At 35.4% G+C, this 18,451-nt stretch overlaps 2 protein-coding genes across 29 annotated transcripts in view; both read left to right on the top strand.

Annotated features, from left to right (window-relative positions):
* Positions 1 to 18,451, top strand: part of LOC145266600 (splicing regulator ARVCF-like) — a 494,180-nt gene that overhangs the window by 6,658 nt on the left and 469,071 nt on the right. For 2 of the 28 annotated variants that reach the window (XR_013864762.1, XM_080122463.1), the window contains exon 1: positions 16,715 to 17,002. The exons of 20 other annotated variants lie outside the window; for them this stretch is intronic. The gene's annotated coding sequence lies outside the window, so the exon portion shown is untranslated. Of the gene's footprint in view, positions 1 to 16,605; positions 17,003 to 18,451 lie in introns of those variants that run through there. 6 more of the 28 variants (XR_013864763.1, XM_080122474.1, XM_080122484.1 and 3 more) reach the window with 5 other exon arrangements.
* LOC145266693 (uncharacterized) overlaps positions 1 to 18,451 on the top strand; it is an 85,406-nt gene that overhangs the window by 263 nt on the left and 66,692 nt on the right. The window lies entirely within an intron of this gene.

Genomic DNA, 18,451 nt, shown 5'->3' on the forward strand with positions numbered 1-18,451 from the left:
CTAAATGCCAGTCAGCTGATGAAATGAAAGAAACGTGCATTGGCAATAATTAAGGAACTGTGGTGTATGAACAATTTCAGGTGTCTAAATAACGCTATTATTTCAGCACGGTCCGTATTTTGCATATAGTGCTAATGCACTTCTTGATATGTGCTATTTTTTCTTTCTTTAAAGTATTTAAGTTTAATTAAAGTTTTGATATTTGTTTTTTTTTGTATTAAGAATTTAGAATAGGTACAAAACACCCTCCCCATACAAAGAATACTAATTTCATAGTATTTATCACCTTCTCTAATTACGTGGGTTTGTTTTTAATGTTTTACAACCTATAAAGGTACGAAAAAGTGGCCAAAAATTAAAAAAAAAAAAACTGATCAAAGACGAGATAAGTTACTCTTCTACATATCCGGAAAGGTTTTAGTGATTTTTGTTAATTTTAAAACGTTTATTCGGTGTCGAACATTAGGCGAGAGCAAGAAAATGGCCGCGAATTCATACCTAAATTATTTAGGCTAAACATTTGAAGTCTTCATAATAACTAAAAAATAAAACATGTCACGGTAAGATTTATTGGGTGGGTTTCTAACAGTATATTCAATTTTTTTTATTTTTAAGTCATTATCAAAACTTTAAATATTTAGGTGTCAATTCGCGGCCATTTTTCTTGGTCTCGCCTAACGATCGACACCGTTTTTCGAAAGTGAGTAAAACCACTAAAAACTTTTCTAAGTAGGTAGAAGAGTAATTTATCTTGCCTTTGGTAACATTTGTTATACATTTGAGTTTTTGACCATTTTTTTCGATACCAATGTGGATAGTAAAACAAACCCTCTTTTGTTTATTAAATTGTTAGATGAAAGTATAGAATAAATAACATTATTTCAGCACGTGCCGTATTCTGCATAGGAACCCAAATATGTGGCAATTCTTTATTCAAGTGGTGTCTGCTTGGTACAGGCATTGACGGCTATGGCTCTCCATTCATCTCTCTCCCTCGAAGAACTCATGAATTTATTGTTGCTCATCATTTTTAGTGCTGTCCAGGTGTTCAAACTGTCAACATATGTTTTTCACTGTCATCCTCTGCTTCTTCTACCCACGACCTTTCCTGTTATTCTTTGCTGCTTGTCAGAGAGTAATTTTGATGACGATCAGGTGTACACTGGTAATCCTTACCGAGCGAGGTGTTCTGATTCAGAACCCTATTAACGCTGATTCTCGAATAAAGAGTTTGATGTATTGCCATAACTTTTTTTTTTTTTTTTTGCAGTTGTACAGACAGTAGGTTGCAGTTTCTTTCTGTCCGAGCAGTGGCCATACTGTGCGACTGTCGTGACCATTGTACCCAGAGGTATCTTCTGCTCTGCAGTCTGCACTACGGGATACGAAACCATGAACATAATTATTTCTGTTTACTTCCGTATTATATCGGTCACATGCTTTCCATGATCTCACGTGACCCTGATCGGGGGTGGGGTCTAAGTAGGCTTTCGACCATGCACAAGGGTCTCTCACAGACGAGCGGATCGTCTTTTTCCTTTGGGTGCTGTTCCACTATCCAAAGTCATAGTTGCATCAATTTCATAGGATTTATTCACGTTCTCTCCAGGATGCAAGACACAAGGCCAGGTGTGTGATTAATGAAAAAAATGTTTTTGTGAAACGAACTGGATTTGAACCTGGCACACTCAGGTTTTCAGGCCGTGTCATTGACCACTTAGTAATTTTAAAGATTATTGGAATTTCAGCTAACAATTGCAATTAAACGAATAAGTTTGAATACATTTTATAGTTTAGTAAAGTAAGACGACTGCGATTTTTAATTGCGTGGTGTCTTTTCGACACGATTTAATCGTTTGTTTTGTATATTTCTAATTTAGCCATGAAAATTATTTAGAATCGGCTTTCAGCCTTACTTCCAAACAACTGCTTTTATAAATATATATAGTTCTTACAGAGTTTGAATCAAACTAAATTGACTTTTGTCGAACTAAATCTAAAACTTGTTAGAGTAAAAACAAAAAAAAAAAAAAAAAACTTCGGCATAAATCCATGGGCTTCTGCAAACGAAAAATATTGAATTTTAAGTGAAACGAATAGTATCTACGTAATTGTCGTGTCACAAATAATAACATATCCAAAAATTACGTAAAGCCATAAGGTAGGAAAATATTAATGAAAAACTGTTTTCGATAAAGTTTATATGGGGGATTTTTGTCCGACATTTTGAATTACGTTCGTCACGTGACGTAAGCAACAAAACTTAATTATCTCCCCTGTCATTTATTTATTTTTTTTTTTTTCTTAAAAAGCATAAAATAGTAATTTCGCTTCCGTTCACCAATCTTTTATTATTTTTTTTCAACTTTATCGTTTTTCTTAAGTTTTTGACATGTTACTATTTGAAACCTGGCAATTGCGTGGAAGCCATTTGTTCCACTTGAAATTCAATTTTTGGGGTGATAATGCATTTTTGATACCGCGTTATTTTTAAATAGTTTTTTTCATGTTAAATTCAAGTTTCACGATATCGTGTATCATCAAATTGTTAGGTGGAAGCACAGAATAGTTACAAAACACCATCCCCTCCCTATATTATTGTTAAGAATAGCTTTCCAAATAACGTTATTTCAGCATGGTACCGAAAATTGAAAGTACCATTTTTTTTTTTTTCGTTTGTATAATTTAAAAGCGCTCAAATTCGGTTATAAGCACGACCACTCGGTGGCCGTGTAGGTGTGTCAAAAATTTCGTGAAAAATAGTGAATAATTCCACCCTGTCTTTCCAAGCTTATAACTCCTCGAAAAATGTAATTCAAGCCCTAATTTTTTTTTTTTCAATTAAAGGAGCAAGGACCAAGGTTTCATTAAAACAACAACAACAAAAAAAACAAACAACGTGGTTTTGTTTTAAAAAGGTTTTAAACTTCGAACTTTATATGGAAATTTCTAAAAAAAACACTACTTTTTTTGTTTTAAATTTGAATATATTATTTATTTGCCTTTTCTCTTCAATTTGTGATATATAACACTTTGGTGAGTAAATTAATTATTTACTTTTTAATAGACATTTTAAAATGGGAGGCGTGAATTATTCGACCCCTGTCTTTCTAAGCTTATAACTACTCGAAAAATGTAATTCAAGCCCTTTTTTTTTTTTTTTTTTTTTTTTTTTAATTAAAGGAGCAAGGACCAAGCTTTCATTAAAAAAACAAACAACGTGGTTTAAAAAAAAAAGGTTTTAAACTTCGAACTTTACAGGTAAATTTCTAAAAAAACACTACTTTTTTTGTTGTTTTAAATTTGAATATATTATTTATTGACCTTTTCTCTTCAATTTGTGATATATAACACTTTGGTGAGTAAATTAATTATTTACTTTTTAATAGACACTTGAAAATGGGGGGGGGGGCGTGAATTTAAAAAAAGTTTGTCTAAAATATTATATTCGGTTTATTGGAAAGAGCATAAAATTTCACATCGACCCTGAAAATATCGTAAAAATTGAATCAATAGAAAAATTTTGAAGATTTTTAAAGTTTAAAAATTGAAAAATATTGAGTTCGTGAAATTCATTACTGTTTTTTTTTTTTTAAATAAAAAAAATATTTCTATTACTTTTAAAACAACTTTAATAGTTTATTTTGGAAGTATAATCCATAAAGAAAATAAACAACCCACTTTTAAATGAGAAATTACGAGTTTTATATTTTATTCGCAGTTTCGTGTTAGGGGTGTCAAAAATTCCTACAAAAATTCTGGCCGTGGTTATAGCGTCTTCCTTAATTTTCTGCGTGTCGGCACCGGTGAAGAAACAAAACAGTACCGTCGCGTTTTTTTTTTTTTTTTTTTTTTTTTTTCATTATTATAATAAATTGTTTACCTTTATTGTTTGGGTCAATTTTGACGTCATGCCCCCCAACCTCCCCATGTTATGAAAACGGCTTTCGAGGTTGAGGCGTGTTTATTCCGAAAGCCGTTCTTACCATGGGGAGGTTGGGGATGAGGCACGTCGTAAAAATTGACCATTGTTTGTAATTTGTTGATATGTTCATTACTGCGACATGGCAATTAAGGAGATATTGGGTTTACTTGAAATTTAATGTTTCGATTTCCGAATTTTGCTCTAAGAACAAAGTACCAAAGAAAATATTAAATTAAAAGTACCCGTCCCGGAACGGGTATTTTTCTAGTGTGTGAAACATTTTTTTATTTTTTTTTATGAAAACACTTGTTCAAAAATGCATCGAAATGAACCTCCGTCTCTCTCTCTCTCTCTCTCTCTCTCTCTCTCTCTCTCTCTCTCTCTCTTCTCTCTCTCTCTCTCTCTCTCTCTCTCTCTCTCTCTCTCTCTTTCTCTCTCTCTCTCTCTTTCTCTCTCTCTCTCTCTTTCTCTCTCTCTCTCTCTCTCTCACACACACACACTTCCACTTCAAGTGCGTGTCTCTGTTTTTCAATTGGGGACAAGTACGCAAATTCTATCCTAATTCCATACGGAAGTAGATATTTTGGGATCTATCTAAAAATAGATATGTCTCTACCCCCCCCCTTTTTTTTTAAAATGTTTTCTATTTTTTGTTTCCTTGTGCTAATTTTTAGAGTGTCTATTTTAAGTGTACCCTCACAAGGGCACACGCATTTAACGCTATAGATATTTTATATTAGACACGCCCTGCCCTGATCCTTTCACGAGAAGGAAGGGACAGAAGGACCAAAGCAGTAATCGTCTCCTTCTCCCCATCAGACATTCGTTGTGGGAGTGCCGAGGGATCTCGTATTTTATTTTCATTCTATTTATTTACTACTGTATTTTATTTACTTCCGTAAAAATTCAATGCGTATGCGCAAAAACAAACACGGCCACCAGTGAAAACAATAGGGAATTGGATAATAAAGGGCATAATATCATGAAAACTACTTGTCAGCGACAATTTTAAATGTGATATTCGTTCAAAACGGAGACGAATATCCTTGAATAAATAAGGTCAATGTGCTCTAGAGTGCCAAAGACTTACTTTTAAAAAGTTGATTTTTATTTATTTATTTATTTTACAAATGAAGTTAGGCACAAGGCCAGGCCAGGCCCTGTTTTGAAGGCTGACGTAAAACGTTGTGGCCAGAACAGAATGCGAGAAAAATTCCATATCGGCATTTAAAAATGGCTTCTAATGTTGTTTTTCTTGTGTGTTAAATCATTCCAATTTAAAATCCAATCAGTATTACGCATGTAAACATGAAAAAAAGGAAGAAAAACAAACTTGAAATGTGTCAACATTATCTGAATAATCGAAACAAGATGGCGACTGAATTCGACCAGTACCACTCCACTGGAGTGTTACTGGAGTGGCACTCAGTAACACCCGAATCTGGAATAAATCTTTACTCCACTTATAAGGAATAAAGATAATTGTTCCTATTTATTTTGCCGCCTCACGAGGGCAGAGTTAGACACCACAGTCGTTGTTTTTTTTTTCTTCATGTGAAGAAAAGGGACAAAATAAAAATTGTCTCAGTCGTGAAGGATTTCTCCTCCACTGACAGAACAAAAATTAAGGAAATTTTGCTTCGCTAAAAGGAAATAAATAATAAATTTAAAAAAATTATTTTTTTAAATAAATAAATAAATAAATAAAGAGGGGTGGCTCGTACTGAACGACAAGAACCATCAATCGATCACGAATAACGGTTAAAATATAGATTTCGCATCTCCAAAAATTGGCTATTAACCAACGCTTTGCAATTTGTTCTACAAGTACTTTAACGGTGAATGCTCTGACGAATTGCAAGCACTTGTACCCTCCCTCGACGTAAATACCCCCCCCCCCGACAAACCCGACAAGCAGCTAAATCCTACCCCTTCACAGTAGAGATCCCTAGATGTAAGAGAGCCTTCAACCCAGTAGTTTCTTCCACAGAACCACTAGACTTTGGAATTTCCTTCCGGGTCCCTGCTTTCCCAGCTGTACTGACATGCGGAAGTTCAAGTGTAACGTGAACCGACATCTTGCTACCCAACTCCCTACAGAGTACCCATGTAGCTTATGTCCCCGGTAGTAGCCCCCTACATCAAAGTGGCAACGTGCCTTGTTTGGGGTAAAAAAAAAAAAAAAAAAAAAATTCCGTTGAATCCTGTCGAAATTGTCAACCAACTTCATGACAAGTTGGAAAACTGTTATGTCTTCAGTCTGCATGAGATTCTTGGTCAAAAACATGACCTGCAAGACTTGTTGAACGTATTCTAAAAACTCGGCGCCCTTTCTCTTTTCTAGGCCGCTGTGTCTGCACTTTACCGATCGCAAGTACTTATCATCTACTTAGAGATGATTTCGCGGCATCCAAGCGACAAGTTGTATCAAATCGCAACCCCTAGACCACAATCAACGTGAATCTATCTTTACATCCAAGCCTCACAATAGGTGTGAGGTTGCAGTCGGTGCGTCACACCAGAACCCATAATAGTCCGGGAGGGGGGGGGGGGCGCATAAATATCAACGCTCGAAATTGAAATGAACAATTATGCATGAAGTTTTTACTGTTGCTATGAATCTAAAAGGGAACTTAGAGTGCACTGTCACAACCATGAACTCGGCAGAGAACTTGAATGCCTACTGGAGAGAACTTGAATGCCTACTAGACACTATCCTCTCTCTCCAGAAACAACCCAAAGCTAGAGAAATAGAAAGATTTCACCAGCCAGCTGCACCAGGGGACCCCAAAAACGTACGCTCACCCCCCCCCTCCAACCCGTGCCTTTGACCGGGCGAGGGGAGGCAAACTGCAAAGGAATGTTCAATGACTCTCATACAAGCCTTTTTCATCTCACACGTGCATTCTTATACTTATATATATTGAGTCAAGCAAACGGAAACGAATTGCCACTCACAGCTACACACGCACTAACAAGAACAAGGTAAACCAACACACATACATACACAGTGCCACGCTGCCTATTACATACATACATACACCTATTATTTACACTATGAAGAACGTATCAACATGCACATCTTCTAAGCCTTTTGACTACCTGATTCATTGAACATGGATTAGCATAAATGAAAACTTATTGATTGAAAATAACTTATATTTTTATAAAATTTTAGATATAAAAATGTTTTTTGATGAAATTTTTTTTTTATTTCTTTTTAAATTTATTAATTTATGTTTTAGTTTGCACTTGCTAACTGGTGACCCTTCCCACTGTTTACTTATTTCCATTTAACAAATTACTAAGGACTTATACACGACATGAAAAGGAACTGGAATCTTTAGAAGGTATCAATCATACCAGTCATTACAGGAGCAACCGGGTTAATGAAAAAGAATTTCAAAAAACTATCTGGCGAATATACCCGGTGAACCAAGTGCAAGAGAAATAAAAACAATAGCACTTAAAGGGACGGTTAGAATCCTTAAAAGATCTCTCGGTTGGAGTAACTAAACTGATGGGAGAATGTTTGGCATCCGGTAGAATGCCCCATCCCCAGCAAAAACAAAGTGATAAGAACATTAAAATAAAAGTTTAAGGGGGAGAAACTTGAATGCCTACTAGACACTATCCTCGAGTATTTAAGGCCTCTCTGTAAACGGGTTTGTCAGAACATCCTGGTACGGGGATATTTTTCTTCACTAGTAAAATCTGCCCAAAGAATCAAAATGGCATAAAATTTGCGACACAAAGATCTCATCAGTATGGCTAACCAACACTAACTTGTACAACGAATAGAGCACCTTTTCCAAGTGATGTTACCTTAAGCAGCAACACGCTGGATACTCCACCAGACTAGATAAATTCTTGTCCTGGAATCCAATAAAACAAAGAGACCGCAAGAAAAATATAACAAATGTTTAAACGGTCACTTGAAAATTATGTTCTCAACATCTTTACTGATATATGTAAATGGGAGCAATGGAATATTCGAATATCTATGCATCTCAAATCGAGATCAAGTGTTAGCCCCTGGAAAAGGGTCCCTTGATTTCTGAAAACTTTCACTTCAGTAAAATGAAACACACATTAAATACCAAACACGATAGTTAGCTTCGTTGCCTTTTAAGCAAATACGAGTATCGAAATTTTGAAGTTGTTAATCTATATATTAATACGATAGCGCGTGTGTTATTTTCTGTGTCATGCTTACATCCGGGTCGTTTAATTGTTATGTACTTCCATTTCTTGTCATAAAAAATTTTACCAAGAATTCCTCATAAGTTTTGGTTTCGGTTTCGATTATAGCTAATGGCATTCCAATAATCTATTAAAAATAATTTTATCAAGAATTCTTGATAAGTCTTGGTTTCGATTTTAGCTGATGGCACCTTAGTAATCTATTTTTTTTTTTTTAATAAATAATTTTATCAAGAATTCAAGTTTTGGTTTCGATTTCAATTATAGCTTAAGGAACTAAAGTTATATATATATGTGTGTGTGTGTGTGTGTGTGTGTGTGTGTGTTTGTGTTTGGTATTCGGTTTCGATTCAAGCTGATGAATCCAAGTCATCTGGATATAGTTCTTATTTTTTTAATTGCAACTTTATAATATATAAAAATCGATAGAACATTAACTCTATAATAATATATATGAAATGTGCAAGAATTAAAATATCATATTTAAGCGTACTTTACGACCGAGCTACGCCGGGCGTCTTTGTTATCTTAGATAAATACTTTTGCAGTTTTAACAAAATAGTTGCAATAATATCAGAGCGTCTCCATTTACGCTGAACATCTACAAAATGCCGACATTAATATATTTCATATGAATGAGTTCCCTGTGGAATTTCTACAGGTCCCGCTAGTCATTTATGATTTTATAATATTGATAAGTTAAACTATCTTCCAGTCTTTTATTTGATTTTAGAAGATCCAGACTTTTAAAAAAGATTCTTGGTGCTTATTTAAAATTACACTTGATTTAGTTCCTGGATATGACCTTAAACTATATCCGATGGTGAGGCCCCAGCTTGCGGGCTTTGGGGAGTGTGGAGCCACCCTTTAATTGCCATTGCTCCCAGGTCCACTCTGACCCAGACTGGTAGTACCTGTTAGGGTTCCAACTATGGGTTGAATAGAAACCAACTTAAAAAACAAAACAAAAAAATATATACTCTATTAAAAAATTATTCTTCAAAATTACTGGATTCGGCATTTAACCTGTAAAACAAAAACAAGCAACCAACACTTGATTTAAAAAACAAAAAACAAAAAAAAACACTTGATTAATTTAATCTGTACTTTTTTTTTTTTTTTAAAGAAAATCAAATTTTGTGAGGAGTGCAGCGGCCATGTTGATTTAAATTTTGCCACAATTCTAGCGCGACAATTAAATTCGACTAAAAAGATTTTGTATTCAAAATGATTAAAAATCGCTAAAAGTAGTAAAATTTGATTTCCTTGGTTAAAAGAAAAACTATTTGATCAATTTACGTGATTTTTCGAATATGACCTCTTCGTTCCTTGATAAGTATACCATGAAGATTTTTTTTTCTGTATTTTATTTATTTATTTATTTAAATCAAATATAATTCTAAATAAACACCATGTTCTTTATTACTCCAACTTACTGTTAGAAGGTGGGGGGGGTAGAAAAGGTCTTGGTTTGGGAGTTTTGTTTTACGGCATATCAACCCTTTTCGAGTTTTTTAATGCCGAATCCAGTTATTCTGGAAATAGTATTCCTGTTGCATCCAGTTATTTTGTAGAAGTTTTTTTTTTTTTTCTTCAAGCTCTTTGTATCTTCAACCGCTAGTTTGTAGTGTTTGGTTTGGTTGTTTTGTTTTTTTTTTTTTAGTAGATTTTTATCATTTTTGTTTCCTGCTCTGCAGAACATGAATGAGTTTTGCAATGGGAGAGGGAAAAGGGTTACAGTATTAAGGTTTGGTACATTTTAAGTTAGGAAACCAGTTAGAGAGTGGGGGGAGGTAGAAAGGGGTGAAGAAGGAAAAGGGGGAAAAGATGGTTTGTTGTTGTTCTTGTTTTTGGTTTTGCAGAACATAAGTAAGTTTTGCAAAAGGAAGTAGAAAAACAAAAAGCATCAATGTTAGGTGCATTTCATCACAGGAGGCCAATATCTTCAGACAGCCTGATTTAGTAGCACCAGATCAGGCTGTCTTGCACATTTTTTGGTGCTTGTTAAGATAGTCGACAGCTCGATTTTTAAAAATGTAATTATAAGCAAAAATAAAAAAAAACAAACAAAAAAAAAACAGTACTTGTCATGTCGAAAATAGTAATATATCTAAAAATTATGAAAATTCATCTATTCTGCTATTGTGCTTGTAGTAAAAAAAAATAAATAAAATAAGTATATCGCTATGGTCTAGAACAGTATGTCACCTATAAAAGTGGCGAAAAGGGAGATAAGTATTCTCCTGTATTCGCAATTTTCAAGATGTTCACTTCAAGGGAAAATGCCCCCCCCCCCCATTTTCAGTAAAAATTACTTTTAACTATAAATAATTTTCTACTCTGAATTTTCGTAATTTTTAGATATATTACTATTGTCTGCATGACAATTAATTACTGTTTTTGCTTAAAACTACATATTAATAAAATTCGACAGCACCCATTTTTTCTTTTTTTTTTTCCTTTTTTTCTTTTTTCTTTTTTTTCCTTTTCTTTTTTTTCCTTTTTTTCTTTTTTCTTTTTTTTCTTTTTTCTTTTTTTTCTTTTTTCTTTTTTTTCTTTTTTCTTTTTTTTCTTTTTTTTTTTTTCTTTTTTTTTATTTATTTTTTCTTTTTTTTATTTATTTTTTCCTTTTTTTTTCTTTTTCTTTTTTCTTTTTCTTTTTTCTTTTTTTTCCTTTTTCTTCTTTTTTTTTCTTTTTCTTTTTTCTTTTTTTTTCTTTTTCTTTTTTCTTTTTTTTTCTTTTTCTTTTTTCTTTTTTTTTCTTTTTTCTTTTTTTTTCTTTTTCTTTTTTCTTTTTTTTTTCTTTTTTTCTCTTTTTCTCTTTTTTCTTTTTTTGTTTTCTTTTTCCCTCTAAAAGGCCCTGTTTACGTCGGTCGTTCTCTGACCTTTCCTTCTCTCGAGATTTTTCGAGTTGGAACAATGTAGTCATTCTCCGTAATCACTTTAATTACACTAATTAATAATCCATGGTAATCGGAAAATTAAAGTAATTAAGTTAATTGTTGCTTCCACTGAATCACGGGATTTTGACTTTTTTTTTGCTCCAAATCGACAATCCGAGATTAAAAAAGTTATCTTTCTTTTTTTTATTTTTATTTTTATTTATTACATTTTCACCCCAAACAAGGCACATTGCCACTTTGATGTAGGGGACACAGGCTACAGGGGTACTAGGTTGGGAGTTGGGCAGCAAGATGTCGGTTCACGTTACACTTGAACTTCTGCATGTCAATACAATTGAGGAAGCTGGAACTCAGAAGGGAATTCCAAAGTCTAGCGGTTCTGGGGAAGAAACTACTGGATTAGAAGGCTCTCTTACATCTAGGGATCTCAACTGTGAAGGGGTGGGGTTTTGCTGCTTGTCGGGGATATTTACGTAGAGGGGGTACAAGTGCTTGTAGTTCGTCAGAACATTCACCGTTAACAGGCAAAGGAATGCTACATTGCGTCGATGGGACAGAGGCTGAAGCTTGGATCATAGTTCAGGACCTATTAGGTTGGCAACTCTCTTTTGAACCTTGTCTAGGAGTGAGAGACTAGTAGCAGATGTACCGGCCCAAATATGACAACAATACTCCATACATGGGAGAATGGTGGCCTTATAGAGGTACAGGATACTTTCGGGCGTTAGTAGCTTTCTAGCACGGTAGAGAGAACCTACCTTTTTTCGCAGCGGTCCTGGCAATGCTCTCAATGTAATTGTTCCAACTCATGTTTCCTGTGAACGTTAGGCCGAGGAGTTTAAAAGATGTGCTTTCAGATGAAGCCTTTGCCCATTGCTATTGGTGGTAGAGAAGGTTTCTTATTTTATTTATTTATTTATTTATTTTTTTTAATAACTTTTTACTCCTTTTCACTGTAAACAATATGTATTTCTACTTGGTCTTAAGAGCCTACTATTTGGAATCATGTCTAACAGGGGATTGTGGGGAGTTGAGCAGCGAGATATCTGTTTGCATTACATATAAACTTCTGCGTACCGGTACAGTCGGGGAAGCAGGAAACTGGGAAGAGTTCCGAAGCCTAGCAGTCCGAGGAAAGTATAGGAGCAGAAAGCTTTCTGGCATCTAGTGACCTCAACAATGAAGGGTGGGATTTTGCTGCTTGACGGTTTGGTCGGGAGTATATATGCCGACGAGGAAACAAGTGCTGTGAGTTCATCAGAGCACACTCCATTAAAGTACTTGTAAAACAAGGGATGCAACATTGTGGCGATGAGGCAGAGGTTGGAACTTGGTCGATAGTGCGGAACCTATTAGATTGGAGGCTCTTTTTTGTGCCCTGTTTAAGGGGGAGAGACTAGCGATAGAAGCACCAACCCAGATGTTGCAACAATGCTCCATGCATGGGCGAATTGTGACTTTGTAGAGGTAAAAGATGCCCCCCTGGTGTGAATAACTTTCTAGCATGATAGCAAAAGTGCACCTTCTTTGCAGCAGCCTTGGCAATGTCCTCAATGTATTTGTTCCAGCTCATGTTGCCTGTGAATGTCGAGAGTTTGAACGATGAGCTCTTGATCAAGGTGCTATTTGTCTTGGAAATTGGTGGTCGAGAATGTTTTTTTTGTAATTGTTAAAGTTAGTCACACATAGTTGTAACGTATTCACACATAGTCGTAACGTATTCACATATAGTCGTAACATATCAAATCTAAAAGAGTATCTTACTCTATAGGTCCTGCACTGTCTACCAAGCTCCAGCTCCTGTCCCATCGCCACAATATCGCATCTCAGTGCTTGTTTTACAAGTATTTCGACGCCATCCTCTACCTGTATAAGAACGAGGTCCTAAAATGGAATACTGTTGCCACACCTTGGCAGCAGTTGATCAGCGCACCCTATCCTACCTTAACAAAGTTCAAAACTGCCTTCGAAATCTAGTAGGTGATGCCATTTTCTCTTCCTTCCAACCTATTTCCCTACAGAAGAGACGTTGCGAGCCTGTCTCTGCTCTATCATTAATTTCATGGCAAGTGCTCGTCTGAGCTCCAATCTATGGTGCCCCTCTTGCCAAACTTTAACAAAAAACACACTTTTCTAGCTACAACAACTACCATCAGTTTCCTCCACTCTCTATCTGTGCCTAAATTTAAATGCAAATTCCATGAACAAATTTTTTTTTCTTAGAACTGTTCGCTTCTGGAACTCTGTTCAGCTGGCCTACTTTCCAGCTGACTACGATATGGTCATCTTCAAGTCCAATATGAACAAGTTCTTGTTGAGCCGCCCCACCTACGCCCAAATAATCCACTAGGCTGTTGTCGCGGTGACTTTCACACATTCGTAACCCTTTATCCTCGAATGGCCTTCGAGCTTTGATAAGTGATAACTAGGGCTGTGACAACAGTATATCTTTTCATTGGTTTGACTCTTAAGTATATATCCGTTAATATCTTATGTTTTTATATCGACTGATGTGGTTTTCGGTTGATTGACTGTGTCTTACTGTGTCGGATATATACTCGAGTCAAAAAAATGAAAAGAATATGTTGTTGTCACGGCCTAAATGATGACTCCTATGTAAAAAAAAAAAAAAAAAGAGTGCCCCGTTGAACTTGCTATACATACATGTGCCCTTTCAACGTGACTGCGACCTTGATAAATGAGACAAGAAGCAAAATCACACCTCTTCACTGTAGAAGTTCCCATGTATTATCAAACCAACTTTAATAGCTTCTTTCCTTAAACCGCTTGCTTTGGAATTCCTTCCTTGTTTCCCCCGACTGTACCAACATGCAAAAATTCAAATGTAAGGTGAACAAGCATCTTATTGTGAAACTCCCCACTTAGAGGCCAGATTAATTGGGGGAATCTTAATTTATAGTAATTCCTTGTGTCACAGTAGCAGTGTGTCTCGAATGGAACCCTGAATTTAATCCACGGGGTAGCATGCTCTCGTTTTGTCAGCCATGAATTGGTAGAAGTCCTGAGTAATTCTCAATTGTATTTTAGTTTTGTCCACACTGAAGATTGAACCTTCAATCTCAAGAAGTGTAATTGACAACTGAATTACTAAGTACTTTATCTATTACGCCACAGGCCCTTGTGGTTCAAGTCGACAGAAAGATTCCAGAGTTTAACAAGATACACCTGAAGATTCCAGAGTTTAACAAGATACACCTGAAGATTCCAGAGTTTAACAAGATACACCTGAAGATTCCAGAGTTTAACAAGATACACCTGAAGATTCCAGAGTTTAACAAGATACACCTGAAGATTCCAGAGTTTAACAAGATACACCTGAAGATTCCAGAGTTTAACAAGATACACCTGAAGATTCCAGAGTTTAACAAGATACACCTGAAGATTCCAGAGTTTAACAAGATACACCTGAAGATTCCAGAGTTTAACAAGATACACCTGAAGATTCCAGAGTTTAACAAGATACACCTGAAGATTCCAGAGTTTAACAAGATACACCTGAAGATTCCAGAGTTTAACAAGATACACCTGAAGATTCCAGAGTTTAACAAGATACACCTGAAGATTCCAGAGTTTAACAAGATACACCTGAAGATTCCAGAGTTTAACAAGATACACCTGAAGATTCCAGAGTTTAACAAGATACACCTGAAGATTCCAGAGTTTAACAAGATACACCTGAAGATTCCAGAGTTTAACAAGATACACCTGAAGATTCCAGAGTTTAACAAGATACACCTGAAGATTCCAGAGTTTAACAAGATACACCTGAAGAAAGTAGACCGAAACGTTGTGAAAATAGCATTCAAGGTGAGAACATCCGAAGAACCCAAATGATACGAAGTTTGTTTATATAAAAAAAAAAGTATTTAATTGTTTACGTATAGTTTATTTGGTTATCGTCAAGTTCCGCGTGTCTTTGTTTGCTGATCGTTGTACTTCACGATGGATGCCCTGGAAAATCTCTTTTGATTAACGTTTATCAGTTTAAAAATAAGCAAACGAACTTTGCTATTTTTGAGAATTTTTTTTTTTTAAATTGATAAATATTAATCAGAAGGGACTCTTCTTCGTCAAGCAGAACGATGCGCAGGAAAAAAATAACAAAAAAACTAAAGTAACAAAAAACGCACGGGCAGACGTTTAAGAAATTGACCCCCCCCCATCTCTTTCTAAATTCCACAATTTACATTTTATTTTTATTTATTTCACCAATTTACAAACTTTTAGATTTAAAAAAAAAAAAAAAAAAAAAAAAAAAATTTCCCCCGACTCTTATCGTCGGGGATCAGTTTTCAATTATAACGTTCTAAACTAAATTAAACACGTACTTTGTGACCATCATCGCGAAAAATATTGCGACGATATTTTTCTCCGTGATGGTGGATGGTCACAAAGTACGTGTTTAATTTAGTAGAACGCTATAATTGAAAACTGATCCCAACCATAAAAGTCGGGATTTTTTTTTTTTTAATTATTATTTTTTTTTTTTAAATCTGAAAGTTTGTAATCGATGAGATTAACGTGGAAAAATTGTAAATTGTGAAATTTAGAGGGGGTGGGGGTCAATTTCCTAAACGTCCGCCAACACACGGAACTTGACGATGACCGTATTTGTTTTTCATTGATCCACAGTGCATTGATGCACTGTGGATCATGACGAGTATCGTTAATGTTAGTAGTTTAGTATCATTATTTCGTATGAATCCGAAGATTCTAATGTTGGCAGTGGTTTCTCCGATATTTTTCTTGTAAGAATCCTTTCTAGAAAGGCATCAGGTACTTACGGGAAGGACCACGAAAAGGTTACAAACAATCTAAGTTAAACTGATTTTTGTGGAACAAACTGGATTCGAACTTGGGACGGCACCTATGTATGTGACATGTAATCAGTCCGTGTCATTAACCGTTAGACCTCCCAGTTGAATTATCACAGCCTGCGTTTTTGAGACAAGTAATGTTCCCACTATTACCAATTGCACAATTTTCTTCAGTGATCTTAGTCAGAATTCTTTCTAGAAAGACACCGTGTACTTACGGGAGGGACTACGTGAAGGTTGCCAACATGCGAAGTGAAAGTGGTTTTTGTGGAACGAACTGGATTCGAACGTGGGACACCAAGGTCGGTAGTCCGTGACGTTAACCACTTTAAAACCACACCGTCACTTCCCATCATGACGATAAGTGCCCTCTAGTTTGACATGAATGAATGAATATTTCTCGAGTTTATTGTTGACACCGAGCCTAGAAAAATCGGCTTAAAAACATTCCAGAGTTTTTATTTATTTCGTTTTCCTTTGAATGCACGGGTGGGGGTTGGCGACGTCGTCGCAGTCTTTCCTTTCTTTTCTCTCCCTTCCCTCACAAAAAAAAAACAAAACAAAAAACGGGCACTGTATCAAAATCTCTTTCTACTACTACTACTGCAAACTGACCGTCACTATTTCTCTGAAGGGTAGGTGTGATCCCCCACTCCACCCTGCTATTTACGCCTAGCCCTCAGCCATCAAACCCTTCCCACGAAAGATATTTTCCTCATTGACCTTATGACCCTTGGGGAGGAGGGGAGTGGAAATATTTGTGTTTTCATCTAAAACTCCTTCCTATTTCTTTTGTGTTTTTCAAATGAGTTGCTAAGAAAGAGAAAGTGGGAAACGAACGGAGAGAGAGAGAGAGAGAGAGAGAGAGAGAGAGAGACGTTCGAACGGGCACTTTTCTCGTTTGCTTTTATTTTCTCGTACTTTTTGTTTGTTTAATGATATTTTATGCTTCAACATTTTGGGAGGAGACAAGAAAAACAGAAAAGAGAAACAATTACAAACGACAAAAACTGTTTCGAAACACGCAAAAAAGAACCCCCCAAAATTTTATATATATATTTTTTTTAATGGATTTCCTTACCGATATCGTTTGTTGATTGCGTGAGAAACCCTCAAACACGTACTTCAAACCTGTAAGTATCTTTTTCATTATATACATCGAACAAGTGCACACACCTTGCGTCATAAATAGTGGGGAAAATATGCTCCGCCAGTATTCGCACTAATATTCGTATGTTTATAAAATATTGCTCGATGGAAGTCAAAAACCTTAACAATTGGCAAGTAAAAAAAAAACAAAAAAAAAAGTATAAACCGGGATAATGCTTATTTAGAATTCGACTTAAAAAAAATAACAACACTAATACAGAAAAATCTTTGTACGTATTCGTCACGGAACGCGGATGTCATATTCCAAAAGCCACGTAAATTTATCAAGTAGTTATACTTGATTTATATAGTTATATATATATAATCATTTTTACGATTTTTAGCAATTTTAATACTAAATTGTATCCATTACAAGGCTGATTTTGATCTCGACGGTTTGAATTCGGGTGTCTCCCTCTTATTTATAAAACATGGCGGATCAAAACATTTCGCTTCCTCATAAAATTTGATTTTCTTAATTAAAAAAACAAACGGTAAATATGAAGAATTATTCCACCCTCGAAAATTCCTTTAAAATTACCACTCGGATAGGTTTTCGGGGTCGCTGATAACGAAAATAACGTTTAAAATTATGGCAAACGAGTAGTTTCCAAGATATGAAGAAATGTTAGTTTTAAAAAATAGGGGGTCACTTTTCTATAATTTAACGTAAAATGATCACCCGCTTTGTGTCCACGATTTTTTTTTTGGGGGGGGGGCTTCCTTTCTACCCTCAGAAAATCCTTTAAAATTACCTGTTTACATTTGGTGGGAGGCGGTGGAGGGGCGCCAAAACACCCCCTTCCACCGCCTCCCACTAAATGTAACCAGAATTTTTGTAAACTATTAAACAGTTCTTCTGCTCGGTTAATGTTGGCACGTTACTTATGTTAAACCGGTTAATTAAACTGCATAAGCACCTGTTAAAAACTATACAACTTGTATTACAAGTTCTATAATTGAACGAAAAACAAACCAGCAGTTAGTTTCTCCCCCCCCCCTCCAAAAACGAAAAAAAATCATAAAGTGAATGCATTTCTTTATATCTTGGAAACTACTTGTTTCCAGGAATTTTTAAACGTTAGTGATAATTTTAAAGGATTTCCCGAGGGTGGAAAGAAAGCCCCCCCCCCCAAAAAAAAAAAATCGTTCACAAAGGGTGATCATTTTACGTTAAATTATTATAGAAAAGTGGATCCCCCACTTTTTAAAACTAACATTTCTTCATATCTTGAAAACTACTTGTTTGCCGTAATTTTAAACGTTATTTTAATTTTCAGCGACCCCGAAAACCTCTAAGAGTGGTAATTTTAAAGGAATTTTCGAGGGTGGAGTAATTCTTCATACCTACCAAACAAACTAATCAATTTACGTGATTTTTGTAATGTGATGTTGCGTGACGAATATGCGCATTAAGTTTTCTTTTAAAATTC

The sequence above is a fragment of the Euprymna scolopes genome, chromosome 41 (genome assembly GCF_053919585.1).
Source record: "Euprymna scolopes isolate OS-2025 chromosome 41, ASM5391958v1, whole genome shotgun sequence".
NCBI lineage: Eukaryota > Metazoa > Mollusca > Cephalopoda > Sepiida > Sepiolidae > Euprymna > Euprymna scolopes.